An 8,757-nucleotide genomic window follows, 5' to 3' on the forward strand; every position below is an offset into this window, starting at 1 on the left:
TATTTCCCCTTACCCGAGCCTGTATCTTGGCCAAAGACCTCAAGGTTAATATCTATACCGACTCTGGGTATGCCTTCGGAGTAGCCCATGATTTCGGACAATTATGGAAAAATAGGGGATTCCTAACCGCACAGGGGAATGAGATATCTCATAAACAGCTAGTATCTGATTTGTTGCAAGCCCTCATGTTCCCCAAACGCATTGCCATTGTCAAATGTACCGCCCACACTACCGGAAATTATCTGGTTGATATAGGGAATCGTTGTGCTGACCAAGAGGCCAAACAGGCCTCTCGTGGACAACGGATGGTAGTGTCTAGAATGATGAGTCAAACTAAAAACCTTAGAAAGGATAAGTTAGCCTCGGAAAAACCAATGCCAACCATCCAAGATGTTTTTAAAGCACAGGAGGACGCTCCTGAAAAAGATAAACTGTTGTGGAAATATTATGGATATACCTATGACAATGCATGTCTGACGAGTTGGCCTCATGGGTTATAGAATGTCTGCATTTTGCTACTCATTGTGGAGCAAGGGCGACAAGTGATACGCTTTTGGCTACTTGGTGGCAGCCAAGACTTCAGGCGTTGGCCCAGAACACTAGTAGTCGTTGCCTTGTTTGCCAACAGCATAATCCAGGGAAGGGAGTCCCCTGTGAGTGGGGTAAAACGCCCCTACCAGAAGGTCCCTTTGAGACCTTGCAGTTGGACTACATTGAGTTGCAAAGGGTTCACTGTTACAAATATGTGCTAGTAATAGTGGATGTATTCAGCAAATGGATTGAAGCTTATCCTACCCTGGACAATAAAGCTCAAACTGTTGTTAAAGTATTAATGAGGGAAATTGTTCCTAGATATGATATCCCTGCTCGACTGAGTTCTGATAATGGCCCTCACTTTATTGGCCAAGTCAACAAAGAATTCTGCTCCCAGATACACATTAACCAGCAGCTACATTGCGCCTACCGACCCCAAGCTGCGGGATTAGTTGAACGTGCTAATCAAACTCTTAAAACCAAACTTGCAAAACTGGTAGCATCAACTGGACTAAATTGGCTTAAACTCCTTCCCATAGCCCTATTCCAGATACGCACTACTCCAACTGGTAAAACTAGGCTGACCCCCGCTGAAGTCATTTATGGTAAACCCCTGAGAACCCCTTGGAATCAGAATGTCCCCTCCACTGTCCAGTTCCACCACATGACTGAGGAGATGACCATATACATTCTTTCCCCAACTCAGGCTCTGCGAGTAGCCCACAACCAGGTTCGAGGTGCTCACCTTGACCTCCCAGTCTTACCCGAATCATCCCTTGTGGCCCCAGGGAAGTATGTCTTGATTAAGAAATGGAGTCGAAAGGGATTGGAGCCGCGATGGGAGGGGTCTTTTCAGGTGTTACTCACTACCCCTACTGCAGCTAAGGTTGAGGGGAAAAATGGGTTCACCTGCACCACTGCAAGCTCATCACCCTTTAATAAATCTATTTTTCTGGTTATTCTAATTCCTGTTTCTGTTCCAGATTTCCTCTTCTCCATAGCTGAACGGGGCAGTTGACATCCTAATTGTAACGTGGACCGGTTTGAACTTTTACCCGTAATAAACATCCAGCTGCACCAACGGTGACCTGAGAAGAGAGACGGGAAAACTGAACTCTTCTAAATCAGCAAAATAATTGGACTATTTATCCGAATCCTGAGCCATAAGATGAGACTGTGTCTCTTTGCCACAGTCTGTATAATAGTGTTGATATATGACAGTTTGGGCGCATGGGAAGGAAGACAAAGGCGAGAGCTCCATGTAAACACCTTTTTGTATATGTCTTACGTTTATGCGCAAAATGGGCACTTTTCTAGATACTGGGTGTGTTCACATATCCCTATACATTCCAAAGGGGGAATTACTTTGCGCACCGTTCCACTGACCCTAACTGAGACTGTCAGATGGATTCAGAGCCAAACTATAATAAGAGGAGGGGGGCCAATACAAGTACGAATGATGAAAGGCGGGTCAAAAGAGGGATCACGGAGACCAGGAGGAATATCATACCGTTACCACCTGAACAAACACCGGGAGGTCACCAAGTGGGAGAGTATTGGAGATCCCATTAGTCAGACATTCCAGGGATGGTACCAACCAACCTACAACCGTGAAAAGGAACCCACATTCATAGCTCTGACCAATATCTCAGGGATTGGGACGCCAACAGGGGGCATATGTCTAATTCGAAATGACACCAGTAACAAGGGACATATCGTAGGGTACAGCAATTGCCCACACAGTCTCAACCTCACCACAGGTACACGAGTCACCATCCACTCTCACGATCCGAATAACACAGGTGGAAGTTTGTGGGCCCAGTCCTGGGACCCAGAGGCAATATATCAGAAAGCAGCCTTTAACGGCACGTATTTCGTGTACGGTCATAAGGCATATCCTTGGTTGCCCAGGCGATGGACAGGGTCCTGCTATATGGGATATGTGGTGCCATTTGTGCGACGAGTACGTACCCTGGCGGAAGTACATGCCTCCATACAATATAAGTGAGCCATTACCCCCGCCGACAAGTTCTTTGGGGTCCTGGTGTTCCCAATCGGGATAAAGCGTCTCATGGACGAAGTACAGAACTTAGAAACGATACTGGAACAGGTAGCTAACCATACTGATGAAGCTCTGGAGGGCATCACAGCTGAAATGGTAGCAATAAGGACCGTAGCATTACAAAACCGAATGGCCCTCGATTACCTGTTAGCTGAGAAAGGGGGAACGTGTGGCCTGATAGTGCAACATTCAGATCCTTACATTCCTGATAGTTCAGAAAACATAACCAATCTTGCCGATCACATAAGGAGGGAGGTGAAGAAGTTATCCACACCAGCAAAAGAACCTAGCAGGTTTGATTGGCTTTTGGGTGGGTCTTGGAGATCCTATCTAATGCATGGGGCAATTGTTCTCATCGCAATAATAATTACCTGTTGTTTGATTGTTGGTTGCCTTAACCTCTGCTGTAAAGTAATGATGGCAAGGTTAGCAAACCCTCTTGTGATCAAGGGTTCCCAGGTTATGATCCAACAAACTAAAGAATTTACTAAAGAACTACTCAACAATATGATTCTGAAAATGGAGTGTGAACGGATGAATGCAATACTCTTAGAATGATGCTAAATGTTATCATGGAATGATAAAAGGAGGGAATGTGGATATATGAATGGGATATATGGAATTAAAAGGCAATAAAGTGAATAGGATATATGAAAATGTATAAGCCATGGAAAAATAACTAAGAGAATGTCAGATTGCAAATAATACAACATCAGCACAATTAACAAGCTTTCTCAAGGTTTTAAGTTACTAATCCTGCCAACAATATAAATTGTAACATGAAATGAATATATGGATAAATCTGCAGAATTGCAAGGTCTCAGTTAGTAGTCACACCACTAAATTGTAACATTCAGAGGCAATGCTTGAGCTTTCGTAAAAACATCCCATATAGATTGACTAATGAGTGGCTGAGTTAGAATGTCAATCTAATTGTATTTTGTTATCTATTTTCAAAAATGTATAACTGTTGTCGCTTTACGATGTAACTTCACTTATCCATAGGGAGTGTGTACGCTCTATCGAGAGAGTATATTTTCTGTCTGATAAGTTTTGCCGGCCGGTAAAATAAAGACTGCTTTGTTTAAAGCACAATAGGTATTCGACTCAGTAATTTTACTGAACCAGATTGAGAGAAAAGAATCTACATTTACAATAGAAACATAGAAAATAGGTGCAGGAGTAGGCCATTCGGCCCTTCGAGCCTGCACCACCATTCAATACCATGGCTGATCATTCACCTCAGTACCCATTTCCTGCTTTCTCTCCCTACCCCTTGATCCCTTTAGCCATAAGGGCCATATCTAACTCCCTCTTGAACATATCTAACGGACTGGCATCAACAACTCTCTGTGGTAGAGAATTCCACCTGTCACCATTCTCTGAGTGAAGACGTTTCTCCTCATCTCGGTCCTAAATGGCTTCCCCTTATCCTTAGACTGTGACCCCTGGTTCTGGAATTCCCCAACATCGGGAACATTCTTCTTGCATGTAACCTGTCCAATCCCGTCAGAATTTTATATGTTTCTATGAGATCCCTTCGCATTTTTCTAAACTCCAGTGAATACAGGTCCAGCCGATCCAGTTTTTCCTCCTATGTCAGTCCTGCCATCCCGGGATTCAGTCTGGTGAACCTTCGCTGCACTCCCTCAATAGCAAGGACGTCTTTCCTCAGATTAGGAGACCAAAACTGAACACAATATTACAGGTGAGGCCTCATCAAGACCCTGTACAACTGCAGTAAGACCTCCCTGCTGCTATACTCAAATCCCCTAGCCATGAAGGCCAATATGCCATTTGACACCTTCACCGCCTGCTGTACCTGCATCCCAACTTTCAAAGACTGATGTACCATGACACGCAGGCCTTGTTGCACCTCCCTTTTTCCGAACCTGCCGCCATTCAGATAATATTCTGCCTTCACGTTTTTGGCACTAAAGTGGATAACTTCACATTCATCCACATTATACTGCATCTGCCATGCATTTCCCCACTCACCTAACCTGTCCAAATAACCCTGCAGCCTCCTAGCGTCTTCCCCTCAGCTCACACCACCACCCAGCTTAGTGTCATCAGCAAACTTGGAGATATTACACTCAATTCGTTCATCTAAATCATTGATGTATGTTGTAACTAGCTGGGTTCCCAGCATTGAGCCCTGCAGGGACTAGTCACTGTCTGCCATTCTGAAAAGGATCCATTTATCCCGACTCTCTGCTTCCTGTCTGCCAACGAGTTGTCTATCCACGTCAGTACATCAGCGCCAACACCATGTGCTTTAATTTTGCACAACAAACTCTGTGTGCGACCTTGTCAAAAGCTTTCTGAAAGTCCAAATAGACCACATCCACTGGTTCTACCTTGTCCACTCTACTGGTTACATCCTCGAAAAATTCTCGAAGATTTGTCAAGCATGATTTCCCCCTCATAAATCCATGCTGACTTGGACCGATCATGAGGGAGTTTGATATGGCCCTTATGGCTAAAGGGATCAAGGGATTTGGAAAGAAAGCAGCAAAGGGGTACTGAGAGAATAATCAGCCATGATCTTATTGAATGGTGGTGCAGGCTCGAAGAGCCGAATGGCCTACTCCTGCACCTATTTTCTATGTTTCTTTGTTTCAATAAGATCACCCAATTGTCCTAAACTCCAATGTGTATAGGTTAATAGAGTAAAGCTCCCTCGACACTGTCCCATCAAACACTCCCAGGGCAGGTACAGGGGATTAGATCCAGAGTAAAGCTCCCTCTACACTGTCCCATCAAACACTCCCAGGGCAGGTATAGGGGGTTAGATTCAGAATAAAGCTCCCTCTATACTGTCCTATTTAACACTCCCAGGACAGGTAAAGGGGGTTAGATACGGAGCAAAGCTCCCTCTACACTGTCCCATCAAACACTCCCAGGTCAGGCACAGCACGGGGTTAGGTACAGAGTAAAGCTCCCTCTACACTGTCCCATTACACACTCCCAGGGCAGGTAGAGCACTGGTTAGATACAGAATAAAGCTCCCTCTACACTGACCCATCAAACACTCCCAGGGCAGGTACAGGGGGTTAGATACAGAGTAAAACTCCCTCTACGCTGTCCCATCACACACTCCCAGGGCAGGTACAGCACGGGTTAGATACAGAATAAAGCTCCCTCTACACTGTCCCATCAAACACTCCCAGGGCAGGTACAGGGGGTTAGATACAGAGTAAAGCTCCCTCTACACTGTCCCATCAAACACTCCCAGGGCAGGTACAGGGGGATAGATTCAGAATAAAGCTCCCTCTATACTGTCCTATTTTACACTCCCAGGACAGGTAAAGGGGGTTAGATACAGAGCAAAGCTCCCTCTACGCTGTCCCATCACACACTCCAAGGGCAGATACAGCACGGGTTAGATAAAGAGTAAAGCTCCCTCTATGCTGTCCCATCAAACACTCCCAGGGCAGGTATAGACGGGTTAGATACAGAGTAAAGCTCCCTCCACACTGTCCCACCAAAACATTCCCAGGGCAAGTACAGCAGGAGGTTAGATACAGAGTAAAGCTCCCTCTGCACTGTCTCATCAAACACTCCCAGGGCAGGTACAGCTGAAGGATGCACTCCCATTCTGGGCCCCGCACTTTCCCCACAGTCCGAACCCCGGTTCCCTCTCACCGGAACACTCACTTTCAGCCCCCTCTCTCACCCCCAGCCCCCGAGGGACACCCACCCTCAGCTCCGCCCCTCCCCCGGGACACTCATCTTCAGCCCGCTCGCCCACCCCCGAGGGACACTCGCCCTCAGCTCCCCGGGACACTCGCCCAAAGCCCCTCCCCCGCAGGACACTCGCCCTCAGCCCCTCCCCCCCAAGGACACTCGCCCTCATTCCCTCCCGCCCCCGGGACACTCCCCCTCAGCAACCTGCCCCCGGGACACTCCCCCTCAGCGGCTCCAATCACTTTCCGCCATTTTATTTTTCTTTCACCAACCGTCAACATCCTGGGATCCATGACATGCGCAGTGCAGGCTCAGGGAGTGGATCTGATCCCACGCTACTCTTGGGTGAAAGCAGCTGATTGACAGATCCCACGATCAAGCCGGTCACAGCTCCTGAAGCACCCCGCCCACTCCCACAGCCGGAGGCGGGGCCGCTCCCAGTGACGTGGTTCCTGATTTGAATCCTGGCGCACGTAAACCGCCCTAGCACCTGTGACAGCCGTAACCTAGCAACACTGCACATTAATGATTTAGACGAGGGGATTAAATGTAGTATCTCCAAATTTGCGGATGACACTAAGTTGGGTGGCAGTGTGAGCTGCGAGGAGGATGCTATGAGGCTGCAGAGCGACTTGGATAGGTTAGGTGAGTGGGCAAATGCATGGCAGATGAAGTATAATGTGGATAAATGTGAGGTCATCCACTTTGGTGGTAAAAACAGAGAGACAACGATTATCTGAATGGTGACAGATTAGGAAAAGGGGAAGTGCAAAGAGACCTGGGTGTCATGGTACATCAGTCATTGAAGGTTGGCATGCAGGTACAGCAGGCGGTTAAGAAAGCAAATGGCATGTTGGCCTTCATAGCGAGGGGATTTGAGTACAGGGGCAGGGAGGTGTTGATACAGTTGTACAGGGCCTTGGTGAGGCCACACCTGGAGTATTGTGTACAGTTTTGGTCTCCTAACCTGAGGAAGGACATTCTTGCTATTGAGGGAGTGCAGCGAAGGTTCACCAGACCGATTCCCGGGATGGCGGGACTGACCTATCAAGAAAGACTGGATCAACTGGGCTTGTATTCACTGGAGTTCAGAAGAATGAGAGGGGAGCTCATAGAAACGCTTAAAATTCTGACGGGGTTAGACAGGTTAGATGCAGGAAGAATGTTCTCAATGTTGGGGAAGTCCAGAACCAGGGGACACAGTCGAAGGATAAGGGGTAAGCCATTTAGGACCGAGATGAGGAGGAATTTCTTCACCCAGAGAGTGGTGAACCTGTGGAATTCTCTACCACAGAAAGTTGTTGAGGCCAATTCACTAAATACATTCAAAAAGGAGTTAGATGAAGTCCTTACTACTAGGGGAATCAAGGGGTATGGTGAGAAAGCAGGAATGGGGTAGTGAAGTTGCATATTCAGCCTTGAACTCATTGAATGGCGGTGCAGGCTAGAAGGGCCGAATGGCCTACTCCTGCACCTATTTTCTATGTTTCTATGTAACGCAAGTTGTGTGACGTCGGTAACCTGGCATCGCAGTCTGTGTGATGTCATGTAAGCTGGCATCAGGAGCCGGCAGGGCTTCGAGCTCCCAGGATGGTCGTTAGTGCTTCTCTCAGTGTGTGTGATATATGTCTGTGTACGGGCTGTGTGTGTGTGATATCGGTTTGTGTACGGGCTGTGTGTGTGAGATATAGGTTTGTGTACGTGCTGTGTGTGTGATATATATCTGCGTACAAGGCTGTGCGTGTGTGATATATGCCTGCGTAGAAGCTGTGCATGTGTAATATATGCCTGCGTACAGGCTGTGTTTGTGTTTGGGGGATGTCTCTACCTGTGTGTGTCTGTGTGTGTCTATATTTGTGTGTCTGTTTGTAGCTGTGTTTCCCCTGTCCCTTTATCCGGACCTTTCTAAATACCATTCACTACCACAGTGTCTGGGCCAATCACCTCCCCAGAAATCTCGTGCATTCTGATTAATTTGTTTGTTTCCGTTCCATTCTTCAGATGTGGGCGGCATTGTCCAGGCCAGCATTTATTGCCCATCCCGAATTGGCCCTGAGAAGGTGAGGGTGAGCCGCTTTCTTGAACTGCTGCAGTCCGTGTGGTGAAGATGTTCCCACAGTGCTGTTAGGGAGGAATTGCCAGGATTTTTACACAGCGACTATGAAGGAAGAGCCAATATATTTCGAAGTCAGAATGGTGAGTAACTTGGAATGGAACGTGCAGGTGATGGTGTTACCATGCACCTGCTGCCCTTGTCCTTCTAGGTGGCAGAGATCACAGGTTTGGGAGGTTCTGCCAAAGAAGCCTTGGCAAGTTGCTGCAATGCATCTTGTAGATGTTACACACTGCAACCACGGTGCGCTGGTGGTGGAGGGAGTGAATGTTTAAGGTGGTGGATGCAGGGCCAATCAAGTGGGCTGCTTTGTCCTTAAAAAAGGAGGCAGACAAAAAGTAGGAAACTAGAGACCAAT

This window comes from Pristiophorus japonicus, chromosome 27, assembly GCF_044704955.1.
Source record: "Pristiophorus japonicus isolate sPriJap1 chromosome 27, sPriJap1.hap1, whole genome shotgun sequence".
NCBI lineage: Eukaryota > Metazoa > Chordata > Chondrichthyes > Pristiophoridae > Pristiophorus > Pristiophorus japonicus.